Genomic DNA, 14,233 nt, shown 5'->3' on the forward strand with positions numbered 1-14,233 from the left:
TCTGGGCTCAGATTCTCGGCCAACAAGTCTCTGAGCAGAACTCATTACAGCACACATGTTGGCAGAGGGATCCCAGGAAAGTATTTACTGTATACTGGTCTATAGGTGGCCTGAGTTTGTGTTTTTGCGTGTGTGTGTGTGTGTGTGTCCTCTGTGTGTGTGCACACACACGTGTACAATATGTATTGACCTTGTGTCTTGTTGCCCGTTCCAGGAAGGTTGATGAATAAATAAAGCCCTGACGCCTTCCCAGTGAGGCTGTGTCTGCTGCTGGCAACATGAAATGACAACACACACGCACACACACACACACACACACAGAGAGAGAGCTATCTCCTGCCTGTTTGCAAGGCCATGTTTGCACAGTGGAATAATGTTGATTTTCTGTAGCGCTGTGACCCAATATGAAGCCTTGTTTCTGTCTGAGCTGAACTGTGAGCTTTAAAAACGTTACCAGGTCCTCAGGTGCTCTGCCAGTTTCACGGCTGAGCCGATAAGCTACACACACCAGATTTATTTCCCCCACAAGTATAAACAGTGCCTCGCAAAGGTATTTATCCTGCCTGAACCTTTCCACATTTTGCAACAGTGCAAACACACAAAGTCGAGTGTGTTTTATTTGGATTTTAAGTGAGGAAGGTCACCAGCACAGTCATTTTTTTATTATCTGTTCTTCCTTGCAAATGTAGCCCAGTTTGAAAGAAAATGTTTCAGATCCTGTGTTGAAGTCATCATGATCCTCTTGGCTGCTTCTGATGGAAGCCCTGTCGTCTGCTCATAAATTTATACAATTTCTCAGAATTAAACTGATTTGGTTCCAAATATGTAATGCAGTTTAGTTTGTTTTCAGAATAACTCCCTAAAAGATAGGATTAGCAGTTAAAGTTACAAATGCGGTAAGTTTTAGTAAACGATTAATATAAAAAAAAAGAAAAAGAAATGCGTTTCACAGGCCAGGATGGAGCGCCACTGAAAACGCTGCAGTTACTATGCCAGACCAATCGGTGGCGCTGTAGCGCTGGAACAAAAGGACACACACAAAAACACAGAATAAAATCTGGACGGCTCCATGTTTGTTTGTTTGAGAGTGAGGGGCGTACAGGTGAGAGAGCTACAACTTAGTGATTTTTAAGAAGACCCGCGGCTCAAATGTAGACACGGAATAATGAAACCGGGATCCGTTTTTTTTTAAATAATCTTTTCTGGCCTTTAATAATCTTTCTATGCATGTAAAAACTATAATTAGAAATATAAAGCGTAGAAGTGTTAGTAGTGGTGTAGGAAACACGTTTATGATAAATAGAAAACAGAAATGAACAGGTTGAAGCAGAGCTCTGCTCTGTGGCTCTGAATATCTAAAAACGACAAAGAACCAACTAATGTTTTAAAATATAGCTCAAATAACAAATGCAAGTTTTTAACAGCTTCTGTTTTTTGTGGAATAATTGAATTTCAACAACAGAACAACAATAAATGTATCAGCCATCTTTTTTAGATTTTTTTTTTTTTTTAACTTGTCATTAGTTTGGAAACATCAACATCATGCAAAGGAAAATTTATCCATCCTGTATTGAAACCTAAAATTGATTCTTTCACTCACTTTTAATTCTTTCTTTAAAACAATCGGACCTTCTTTTTAAGAAGGTAATGGGACATTTAAGGTAGTTTCATTTGGCTGGGCTGAGTTTGGTTTAGTTAGTCCAGGTTTGCAGCTGTGTGCTCTCCTCTTTCCCTTTTCACATGATGGATTGAACAGTTGTCTGTGAGAGCTTCAAAGCCCAGGATATTGTTTTACACCATAACCCAGCTGCAAACGAGATCTCGGGGACCTTCAAGATGTTCTTTGGCGACTGGAAGCCGTTTCTTTTTTAGCCTTTTTTAGGTTCCATCCTGTCGGAGCTTTTCTCGTCCAGTTTCTTGCCTTCTTCATTCAAACCAGACTCTGTCTCAGTAATTTATTGATGCTTCAAATCCGGCAGTGAAATTGAACTGAAAATGTTGCTAAAACAAAAAAAAAAATCAATTGCGGGAGTTATACTTTCACAAACTACCAAGTGGTTCGGGAAGCTTTTTTTCTCCCCCGCCCCATTAATGTAATCAATCATAATTTTAATGCAACTTTTAATTGCATTTAGATCTTTGTTTGATCTAAAATGTTACAAAAAAAAGCTAAAACTGAGGGATGGGTCTGTTAGTTCAGATCTGCTTTGCTGCTTCTCCATGTTTGGTTCTGGTTCTTGTTCAGCTTCTATGCATCACAAATCTGGGACAAACTTCCAGAAAACTGCAAAACAGCCAAAAAAAAAAAACTTGAGTTATTTTAAAACAACACTAACCCCCCACCTGTTGGAGTTGCCTCTGATTCCTTACAGCTGCAACATCGATCAATACATTGGACGTGCACAATTGCATTTGATGTCATGTTTGTTTCTTAATTGGATACTGAACGATGTTTTTATGGCGCTTTCAGCTGCCTTGTTACTGAAAATTTGCTACACAAATAAACCAGGCTCGACTCACGCCACTTGTGTTTCTGAAAAGCAGACCTTTGCATTGAGAGGAAACGCGACGCAGTCGGAGATCCAACCTGCAGCCCCGTGAAGATTGCAGGTGTAGAGAGGAAGACGTGCTCATCAGCTGTAAGAAGCAGTGTGGCACACATTTCTAATCACCATGCATGTACAGCAGAGTTATTGCTTCCACTTCATTTCGAGTCATCTCCGCCCAACTTACTTTCACTCCGCCGCATACTTTAGCCGAGCGGCACTTGCTCTTCGGCTGCAGCTTGAACACATCTTCACGATTCCAGCTCCGCGTTCGATCTCCTCTCTTCGCTGTGGGAAATGTGAAGCCTTGCGATTTGGAGAATGTGTGTCAAGTTTAGCTTCTTCCTCGGCTTCGCCTGCATCACCTTAGCAACGCAGACAGGGACCAGGCGCACAGACTCTGTCACGACTCTCATTAAAACCGTTATAACTCAAATTAATGGCCGCCGTGAACCCCGGGTGGGGTGGGGAGCTGAGGGCTTAATGGGAAGCATAAATCACAAGAGTGTAGGTTACATGTGTCCGAATTACTTAACATCCCAACAACGATTTGTATTTCAGTTTCACCCGTATCTTGACGTTGGTCCTCATCCGCCGACATCTCGCCAGACGCGCTCTCGGAGCCCCCATCTGGTGTTGATGAAAGTCAGCGTCTCGTTTAATGAAACACAACTTACCACGTACGTGTTGTTGAAAGTGGACAGCTTTGATGTGGGTTTTGGTGGGAGTTAAGGTCGCTGTGATTGAAGTGGGCTGTAAATTCCTCCCGGCTCGGCCCGTGTCCCCGTCTGACACTCGCCGACTCGTCCTTTCTCAGGTCAGGGCTGCACACATCAAAGCCGAACCGGTAGCAGCTTTCAGACCTCAGCTTCCCCCCATTGATGTCCCGTTGTTTCCTTTTTGTTTTTCTGTCTGAGCCACATCTAATGAACCAAAGCAAAACAAAGTGCATTATTACCGTTTTGAAAACATGGCAGGTTCAGTTTTGCAGGTTTTTTTTTTGTTTGTTTGTTTTATTATTTATTTATTTATTTATTTATTTGAGAACGTCGATATCTTCCTCTCTGCCAAACATTTTTTCACATCCTTCTTGAAATTCTGGTCCTGCTGCTCATAACCGTGCTTTTGTACTCTTGCTCTTCTTTGTAAACCTCCAAGTCTGTGTCAGCTGTTTATGAGCCGCTTTCAGACCAAACAGGCTCTCTGAGGAATGTCAGACAGATGATATGCTCTTGCTTTATTTAGACTGCTTCGTGCTGCTGCTGCTGCTGCTGCTGCAGCAGACAGGTACACTGCATTTCTTCCATCAAATAATGGCTGAATAAGCCAAAACTTTTCTCTTTCTCACAATCTTTTTGTTGTTTTAATTGCTATAACTTCCTATTTTTAATTTTAGGCTTTTTTTTTCTTCTTCTTCTTTAGAGACGAGTGCAACGTTTTCAGCAAACCCAGAAAGAATGAAAATTTAACTTTACAAAAAAAAAAAAAAATGCAGTTCATTAAATCTGTCCCTGTTTGCATCAAAAGAATGATAGCATTGAGTAAAAATATCAGATTCGTGGCATTTACTCAAACATTTGTTGTAAACGTACAACCTGATTTAGTTGCTTTTAGTTGGTTAAACAGAAACGTAAAGGCAGGAACTTTTTTCTGCTCCTGCCGAGACGTCAGGATGAGCTTTATTAGCCAGGTTTGTTGCAGCCAAGCTAAAGAACGACACCTAAAATAAAATTATTTTTGACATTTTAGCAAATGTCTAGAATAAATACTTGCTAGACTGTAATAGATTTTTAAAAAATTGACGTCTGTTAAAAAAAAAAAAAGGAAGCAACTTCCTCAGTCAGTTGATAATTTATGGTTTTATGTTCTGTGGCACAAATAAAACCCCAATCTGGATCTTTCACAGATTACCACAGAAGCAAAACACAGCTGCTTCTGGAGCAGCGGATTACTAATCTGTGCAAGATTTTGTTAACTAGAGGACCAGAGACAGGGTTCCTACAAATTTTCCATTTTCGAGACTCATTTTCCTAAACCTTTCCATCAGTTTTTCATTACATAATTTTAAGAATTGTTTCCACTTTTGTTGTTGTCGTTTTTATTTTTATTAAGTTTTCCACTAATTATGAGCCACTTCTAATGTTGGCTTTGGATTTAGCTCTGTGGCATTGAGCAAAAATGCTTTCATAGTAATTTTGGATGAGTGTGAACCAGATTTAATACATACTCTTCAATTCACATTGTGTAATAACGAAAATCCAGCTGTTTACAGGATTAAAGTGATCGATGAATTGACCAAAAACTGAAAATGTGACGAGCAAACCAAAGACAAATGTGAATATTAAAAGAGTCGTTCATTTGTTTTCTTTAAGATGACAGAATAAGAAGTAAAGCCACTTCGGTTTTTTTTAATGTCCATGCTTATCCACGCTGAGAACATGTAGCCGTCACATGAAATGTCTTCACGGTAACGAGACTGCATGATCCGAGTAAATCATCGACATGAAAGCCAGTGGGTTTAGTGGGAAGCATGAAAGATGGAGCGAGTTGGAGGAGGGGAAGCTCATTATAAAAGTTTAGCTGGTAGTTAGCTCCACGAGGAGTTAAAATTCCCACGTGTGGGATGAAGGGGAATTGGATGGATGAGGAAAGACGTTCCACATGTTCTCCATCTCGATCCTCCCCTGATAAGACATTGATCTCGCATCACGTTTCTTCTCTTTTGTGCATCACTTTTCTCTGGTTCTCTCAGCTTTTCCTCAACCCCGCAGGTCGGGTAATGTCACACACACACACACACACACACACACACACACACACACGGGCCGTGGTCTGGCAGCGAACGTTGAGTGCGTGACTGTTTGCACACACTTCCCGAAAGCGGCGGGAAGGACGGCCTGCGATCTGTTGATGCATTTCCCTCGTCTGCATTTCCAATTGTTTGTTTGTTCCCTGTGACTCTGGGATCTGCGATTGCGGCGGCGGCGCGTACAGGAGCTCCTGAATCCGAGTCGTCCACGTGTCCCCCGCTTGTGTTTCACCCCTTCGCCACAATGTAGGAAACACACCGAAAGCTTAAATGACACGTCGTCTAAAAATAGCAGCTCAACTCCTTCACCCTTCCCCTCGGTCAGACGCCGGATAACCTCGGCCTCACCCCGCCGCCGAGCACTCCGCCTCGTCACGAAATGCACGCTTATCCCACTGTACCAGAGCCAGCTCTCCCTGTAAATTGGAGATGGGGGAAGGCAGTGATTGTTTTCAGCCAAACAAAGGCAGCCTGTAAACAGGAGTGGCTCCAGAGCCGCTGGTTGGTTGGGTCTTTCCTGCAGCCCGGAGGGGAAGCTGCCACTGCTGTGTCACCATCTTGGAGCGCCTCAAGGCTCTGTCCCGGGGGCTCAGCTTTGTTTTTTTTTGTGTTTCGTCTTTCTCTTCGTCTCACTTTTCTGTAGTAGCTGTGTCTCTATACAGAGCCATTCTGTGGGCCCCCAGGCCATGTTGTCAGTCTGATCACAGGGGCTGTTGTGAGTCAGTCCGGCTGCCTGTGTCTCCCTCCGTCCCTCGCAGGAGAGGGAAAGAAAATAATGCGGAGAAAGTCGGGAGATGTGAAGTGAAGGGTGAGCTGCCACCCTTCCTCCTCCTCTCCTGTCCTCCTTATAGTTTAAGCCATAGGATAATCTGTGGAGGAATTCCAGAAGGCAAGAATCCAGGGATTAACCACAAAAAAAGAAGGAAAAAAACAAACGAGAGAAAGGGAAAAACGGTGGATGATGGAATTTTAAAGCTTTTCCTGTAATGATTGCTCGGGTTTTCTGTTCTCGGAGATAAATTGGTGACAGCAGTGTGTCAGGTGTTGATAAGCTAAAGAATAAATTCAGATGCGTCAGACGCGCTTCATTAATGCCTCTCAGCTCTTGGAGTTCTACAAGATTCACTTTGACAGCTTGAACCAAAGATGATTATATTCTGATATTTCTATCTGAAACGTCTCTCGGCTCAATTTCTGTCCTGTTTCCCACCTGTGAACAAATAATTTGCACCCGTGTACTTTAACCTCAAACTGTCTGTCTATTTTTCCATTGTATTTAAGAAATTTTCAACGTTTTTGGAGATGAACGTTACACTTGAATTAATTGTAGATTGTAGCAAATTCTGACTTCCTGTCAAACTAAAGACTTTCTGGACTTTTCTAACCACATTTTCCCACCGCAGAGTAAAATATACAGAATTAATGAACGTGCACAAAAATGTCCTTTAATTGGTATGAATTGCTGCCTGGTTGGTATTAAGTATCCCATCAATTTTTCCTAAAAAAAACAACAAAAAACTTTCACTGATGATAAAAATGACCATCTTTGGTTCTTCTTCCCTCAGTAACAACCTCCAGCACCCAAGAGTGTGGCTGTACCTGCAGTAGGTATCAACAGAAAATGTTGGCTATAGAGAAATACATGCAGCCAAAAAACAACTTCAGATGAAAGTTGGAAAACAACAGCGCTCGAGAACGTGACGACGAGGCTTTTCCGAGTTGTTTTCATCGCTTTAACAACAGCTCTGCGTCCAGATGATTATTATTGAGAAAGACGTACGCCTTTTAATCTGAAGGTACAGCCTGCGACGTCCCGTTGAATAACGGCCAATTACTTTGGAGAGAACCTGGATCTGTGTACGGTTCCGGTGAATGGTTGCGTTCAAAGCTCTGTGTGTCTGTCTGAGCGCGGCGCTGTTATTGTAAACACGCTCCATCTTCAGGGCTTAGCTGCTGTCCCACTTAACTGGACGAACAAAAACACAGGCTTTAGCTTCAATTATGTGATGTCTGATATTGCGCCTTCTTACATCATGCTTGTGGCTTGTTTATGTGTTTTATTTGGTGCTGTGTGTGTTGTGTGTGTGTGTGTGTGTTGTGTGTGTTCGTGTGTTCGTCGCTGTTTTTGCCAGACTGGATGTCCGAGAATATCATCACTGTGGGTGTTTCTCTGGCAGCTGTCATGGCTGCTGCTCCGAGTCGTACATCAAGTCCTGTTCGTTAGTTTGTCTCTTTATTGTCACAGCCGGGATTACATCAGATTATTGAAAAAAATTATAATTACTGTGCACTTTGTCTGCTAACATGCCCTCACATCTCTGAGTTTGATTAAGGATTTCAGAGCTCTACCTCCGATTGTGTGATTCAAAACTATTAGGAGGTTTTTATTTTTATGTATTACCATTTTGAACTTTAAACTCTAAAGTTGAATGTGAAGCATCAACATTTCAGCTTTTATTTCCAGGATACTGAATGTAGAACTTTATTTGTTGCAACTGCGAAGGTGAGCAAAGGTTGAGAGATTTAAAAACTTGATTCTTTTAAAGGAAAACGCAGCTCAGTGGGGTTAAGGTTTGCTCACTGAATCGGTGTAAAACGTGAGCACAAATCGTTTTTAGACCTTTTCAGAAATCCATCCAAAGGAAAACGGCATTTAAGAAACCTTTAAATTATATATTTTTATCTGTATTTATTTTGGAGTTAGCTAACTTTATCGCTTTTCTGTTTATGTCTTTATTATGTGCTGATTTTGTTTATGCGCTTCAAACCGTCTGTTGCCTTGTACTTGAATGTATTTCATGTTTTTTTGGGATTTTTATGTATCTGAAGATACAAAAGGGACAGAAAATTATTTTATTTTATTTATACAAAGTTAAAAAAGATCAGAACTGCTTTCTTCCCATTTTTTCCCCTCATTCCTCTTAGAAAAATCGACCAAACTCGGTCAGATTGACCGAAGAGGATCTGCACAAATCCGTCTCCCAAATCTTTTAGGCCTGGACTTTAACTAGGCCATTCTAACACTTGAACCTGCAGAAGTCTGCAGCTCCACTCCTGCAGCTTTTACCTGCGTCCCTGCTCCAACACACCTGAATCAAAAGAAGGGTTAATGGCAAGGCCTTTAATTAAGCCTTTTGATTCAGGGATTTATCCAGAAATTACAGGACAGGACAGGACAGCGACCCTGGAGTTCTGGAGCTGCTCACCCCAGATCTAAACCAGGCGTTGCTGCATGTACACTGAAAAAAAGAGAACAGGTGAAACAATTTAAATATCCGGTGTTAACTTGGTCAAAATGAATCAAATTAAGTTTGTCCAAGTTGATTTATTAAGTTGTCAAGTAGAAATGTAAATGTATTAAGTTTTACAAACATATATAATATATAACATTTAACATAACTTTTTTTTAAGTTGGAGCTGCTCCTCTCTTTTTTCACTGTGGCTCCATCCACCTCACAGTTGACCATGATGCTGCCACCTCCGTGTTTCAGCTGCAGTGTTTCACAGTGAACCGTCGCCTATTTGTGCTTCATTATTTGCCAATCTTTCTGTGGATCTCCAGTTTATTTGCGGAAATTCAGCATTTGCAGATTTTCTCATAGAGCATCTAAAATATTTGAAAGAAGATGCAACATGGGAAACTTGATGCTCCTTGACTCGATGCCAGAAGCGCCATTTATTTTCCTTAGTGCTGATTGGCTGAACCCCCCCCAAGACTGTAGATGTCATGCTTTGCTGTGGTGCTTGGATGATTTCCATTATCTGTAATAATGTATGTTAACTTATATTTTGAACTATTAAAATAGGCAGTTTTAAGATGGGTTCTCTAGTATCCAAGTATTTCATCTACTTGTGGGCAAACCCGCTCCCAAATCTGCGCAGTCCAAAAAAAAAACTTTGAGGTTTATTCTGCTTTTTTGTTTCGCTTCCTGTCATGCATTAAGTTACGGTAATACCAGGCATCGCAGCATTAATGTTTGTGATGAAAAAACGTGAACAAACGTGTGTGTTTCTATAAAACTGATCGCACCGCTTGATTCCGACTTATTTCTGCCGTCTGTTTTCTGTTTGATTTTTCAGGCTGGCCCACCCGCTTACAACCCACTCTCACTCGGTGTGTGTGCAGCCGTGGCAGGTAAGCAGCAAAGGTTTATGAGTGTGTGTGTGTGTGTGTGTGACTGAGTTTCTCCTCTAATAGATTATCGATGCACTTCTGGGTTGGTTGGCTTCAGCAGACAGTGGAAATGGGCCTGGGCTCCCCCGAGGAAACAAGATATGCCCAATACAAACTCCTCACAGCTAACACACACACAAACACACACGCACACCAGGCGAGACCGTAAAGCGCATTTCGCGCAGTCGAACACACACACTCGCGTACAATTAGACACACCACACACCTGCTGGGTTTTCAGAGAAAGCCGAGCTGCATTCTGCCTGCATCTAGAGATGAAAGGAGGAGGAGAGGAGAGACGAGGAGGAAGAGGAGGAGGCAAACAGGGAGGTGTAGGACAAAGAAAGGGAGAGCAGATAAAGAGGAAGAGGAGGAGCGAGTATGAAGAGTGACAGCCAACTCTTCCACCTCTCCTCCTTTCTTGTGTCCCGCTCTCCTTTGTGAGCAGATGGGTGGCGGTATCAGATAGTAATGAAAGCCAAAACAGGAAGAGGGGAAGAAAAAAAAGCCCATAAAAACACACCGGCAACACACACACCCACACACACACACACACACACACTTTCACTCCAGCACACAGGAGCAACACTTTACATCCATTGTTGCTCCTGCTCTGGTTTTTACGTTCATGTCTGTGTGCGGCGCTGCGCTGCAGGCGTATCCATGTCAGCCCTGAAGAGGAGCTGAGAGTGAAAGACGGGGGGGGAAGCTGTCCAGACGGACAGTGGGGACGAGAGAGACGGAAAGCAGAACGAGGGGACACAGGCGGAGTCTCTGGGTCAGCGAGACGCAACCGGAGACATGATGGAGAGTTTACATGCCTCGGTGGCTTTTGCCCTTTTACACCTCGTTACATTTTAACCACAAACTTTTATCTTACCGAAATATTTGCGGTCACACCAACACAAAGTAGCACTCAAGCTTTTTAGCAAACAAAATCTTCAAATGTCACGTCTGTTTCTTTTCAGTCTCTTTTTCTCCGATTCCCTCAAATAACATAAATTGAGCTTCAGCGGTCAAGGCAAGTTTATTAAGATAGAACGTTACAGCATGGATGCAACTAAAAGCACTTTACATGGAGAAGGAAAAACATCGCATTGCAGCGGCAAAATACAAGAAATTGATGTTGGGTTGAAAAACAGACTTCAGTTTATGACAAACACACACATCTCTATGTATTTGTTGTTTTTTTTTGTTGTTTTTTTAAAAGAAATTACAAATGATAGAAAATATTTTTGAAAACTTGCTTTTATTTCAACCTAAGTCCAGCCAATTTCAGACTGTAAAACAAGATGGTAGCTCGGCTGAACGACAGAAACTTCAGCAGTGACTTTGTGAAAATAATCGAGATTAAAACAAAATAAAATAAACAAAGTGGAAGACGTCCACACATTACCACATGCAGACAGAGGAAGGCAGCTAAAAGGAGCAGAAACAGAAAACTTGACTCTTCCTGGCTCATCGGCAGCTGCTCATGCCGCTGTGGCTCATAACGAGGCAAACCTCAATTTAGTGGCACCCGGATTAAAATACTTCCACCCTTCAGACAACTTCAGCCTTCTGGAAATGTTGGCATTCAGGACTCGGCTCGTTAGGCTGCAATCAGATGGCTTTTCCGCCATGTTTGTTTTGTAAGCGTAGCACTGATTGAGCGAGCTAACGACCGGACGCTGCTGCAGCGAAGCGACGCGGCACATTTTTTTATACGCGATATTAAAAAAGAGATTAATTTTAAAAAAAAAAACTGTCATTGAAGTTGACGAGTTATTAATCAGTCGTCTTGTCAATTCAAATTGCAACAACCAAACGTTTTGCGAAAACCTCAGAGGTTTGTTTGAGAGCAAACNTTTTAAATAATGTGCATCCAAAAGGAGAAATCATTTTGCAACTAAGAAAAGTCAGTCCACTCATGCTCCTCAAAGCACATTTCTGAAGATATAACTAGTATCATTACTGTGCTATCTCATATAATTTAGAGCTGAAGGCCTTCTTAATATAGATAAAGCGCAGTGTTTCTGTTTTTAAAAGAAAAACTTTACCTTGTGAACTATTCTAGCCACTTTGTTCTAGAAATTCATGATAATCATTACTTTTTTTTTTGTAGTTTTGATTGAATGAAACTCACAAATTTGTGGGCGCACTGAGATAAAACTGTTGCTGAGCCCACATTCCACACTGTGAACTGCTGTGGCCTCCAGATTCACTCCTCTTGACCTCATTGACCTCCTCTGGCCTCCCCACCAGAGCTCCCAATTAACCCTGAAACGGGGAGATTTTGTTTAAGGGAGAGACGTCAGAGCGAATCATGTCAACTCTTCATGGTGCTGAATACGATTTCTGTCTGCAATTTATATTTCTATTACCTCCGTAGAACTTCACAAGTCAGTCCTTGTTTTCTCGTGTTTCCTTGATCCTCCGCCTTCATTTTGTCGACTAAGATGTCCTATTTAAAGGAGAAAGAACACTAATGGTTTGGATAACTACTGATTTTTTTTTTTTAGATCTGTGCTGTTAATCTGTCTGCGACTTTCATTTTTGGGTTTTGGGTCGTTGTCATGATGAGCTGGATAGATCCTACCCTAGTAAAAACTTTCCCAAACCATGGCACTCCCACCGTTGTGCTTCATGGTTGGTTTCACATTAAAGGAACTTTTCTTGGAATGTTGAATGGTTTATATGAAACATGTTTTCTGATCTGTCATCAAAAAAAAATATTCTGGAAGTCCTGGCCTTGCTCTATATGCAGATTTACTGCCATGAACAATGTTTCCTCCCTGCATGCCTCACATCCCAGTTTAACTTGTGCGGTAGCACTTTATTTGAAGGGGTGTGCATAAGACTGACATAACACTTGTTATGAACATGAATGAGTCCTTATGAATGTTTATGACAGTTGTCATGAAGTTTAATTCTGCAAATGACATTTTGAATGCAAAGTTGCTCTAAAAGTTGCATTGAAAGTCCATTAAAAGTGCCAACTTTGCATTAAGTTATCATAATTTACAAAATCATGCAAAGTTGGCACTTTTAATGCGACTTTTAGAGCAACTTTGCATTAAAAGTGTCATTATTTACCGAATGACACTTTATGACAAACATTCATAAAGACTTCTTTATGTTCATGACAGGTGTTGTCATGTTTTATGCACAACCCCTTCAAATAAAGTGTTACCACTTGTGCAGTCTATTTCTGATTGAATTTGCCTGCACTTTAATATCAAGAGCAGAAAGACCTTGGTGACATAATATTTGGAGAATTATTTTAGCATGTTGCGGTCTGGTTTAGGGGTGGACCTCCTCATTCAGCTGGATTCTTTTCAAGCAAATGTTGTGAGTTTGCACATCTGCAGGACAGATACCAGCTTTCATTTAGTCTCTTGGTGTTGACTCTGGGGCGCGCTGACCTGTTGTGCACTGATATTGCCTCTGTGTACGCTTACGGGAGGCAATATCTACTTATCTACAATATCTACTGTTTGAAGTCTTTGCGTGGTCGGCTCCGAACTTTTAACACCAGGCAGCTCCTTCATCTCTGGGCGCTCGTCCTCTTCTTCCTCCTCCTCCTCACTCAGTAATCTGGTGAGATTCGCTCAGGAGAATCCTGCTGATGAAGTCCACCGGACGTCCAGCAGAAACCCGAAGGAGCGCAGGCGCTGAGTGACTGTCGTCGTGCATCGAGGTGGGACGGGTGTTTCATCATCACTCTGCAATCGAGTCTGACGTGCAGGTTTATTTTTACTCTGCAGCCAGAATCTGCGAGTCGTTGCGCACCAAGCAGACACACACACACACCCCGAGGATCTCCACTGGAAGAAAAAAAAGAAAACAACAGCAAAAAAAAACAACAACTTGTGACTCTTCCAAGCTCACACACAAATATGCATCAACCTCTGTTGGTAACTGTGTGTTGTTGTCCTTCACGTGGCCCTTCAGCAGACGCAGAACAGCTGCATGTGGTTTGTGTGTCTGACAGCGACTGAGTGTGTGTGTGTGTGTGTGTGTGTGTGTGTGTGTGTGTGTGTCTTCTGCACGCACTCACGCCGAGTCTTCTTCTTTCAAAGGGCTGAACATATCGCACTCAGAAAGCCACATTTAGCTCATGCTACTCCTTTAAGAGGAGCCAGATGTAAAGTATTGTGCATAAAGAGGTGTGTGTGTGTGTGTGTGTGTTTTCTTTCTTCTGCTTGTGTGCACACAGCTCCTCCTAAAGCATGTTTTCTGTCTTTGTTTCCCTCTTCAGCTCCACTTTTTCCACAGTTTTTTGTTTGTTTGTTTTTTTGCGTGCTGAGTCAGCGTATGTGGGGCATTTATTGAGGAAATGCATTGCGAGTTTATTTAACGGGGTCTGTGTTCGTTCTGGGCTCAGATTCTCGGCCAACAAGTCTCTGAGCAGAACTCATTACAGCACACATGTTGGCAGAGGGATCCCAGGAAAGTATTTACTGTATACTGGTCTATAGGTGGCCTGAGTTTGTGTTTTTGCGTGTGTGTGTGTGTGTGTGTCCTCTGTGTGTGTGCACACACACGTGTACAATATGTATTGACCTTGTGTCTTGTTGCCCGTTCCAGGAAGGTTGATGAATAAATAAAGCCCTGACGCCTTCCCAGTGAGGCTGTGTCTGCTGCTGGCAACATGAAATGACAACACACACGCACACACACACACACACACACAGAGAGAGAGCTATCTCCTGCCTGTTTGCA

The 14,233-nt window shown here is 42.1% G+C and overlaps 1 long non-coding RNA gene across 1 annotated transcript in view; it reads left to right on the forward strand.

The window, feature by feature from the left end:
- LOC107837652 (uncharacterized) overlaps positions 1-10,016 on the forward strand; it is a 39,121-nt gene extending 29,105 nt beyond the window's left edge. The window contains exon 4 of the long non-coding RNA XR_001663694.1: positions 9,436-10,016. This is a non-coding gene — a long non-coding RNA (uncharacterized LOC107837652). The remainder of the gene's footprint in view (positions 1-9,435) is intronic.
- The last annotated feature ends 4,217 nt before the right edge of the window (positions 10,017-14,233 follow it).

The sequence above is a fragment of the Poecilia formosa genome, unplaced genomic scaffold (assembly GCF_000485575.1).
Source record: "Poecilia formosa unplaced genomic scaffold, Poecilia_formosa-5.1.2 Scaffold163, whole genome shotgun sequence".
Taxonomy (NCBI): domain Eukaryota; kingdom Metazoa; phylum Chordata; class Actinopteri; order Cyprinodontiformes; family Poeciliidae; genus Poecilia; species Poecilia formosa.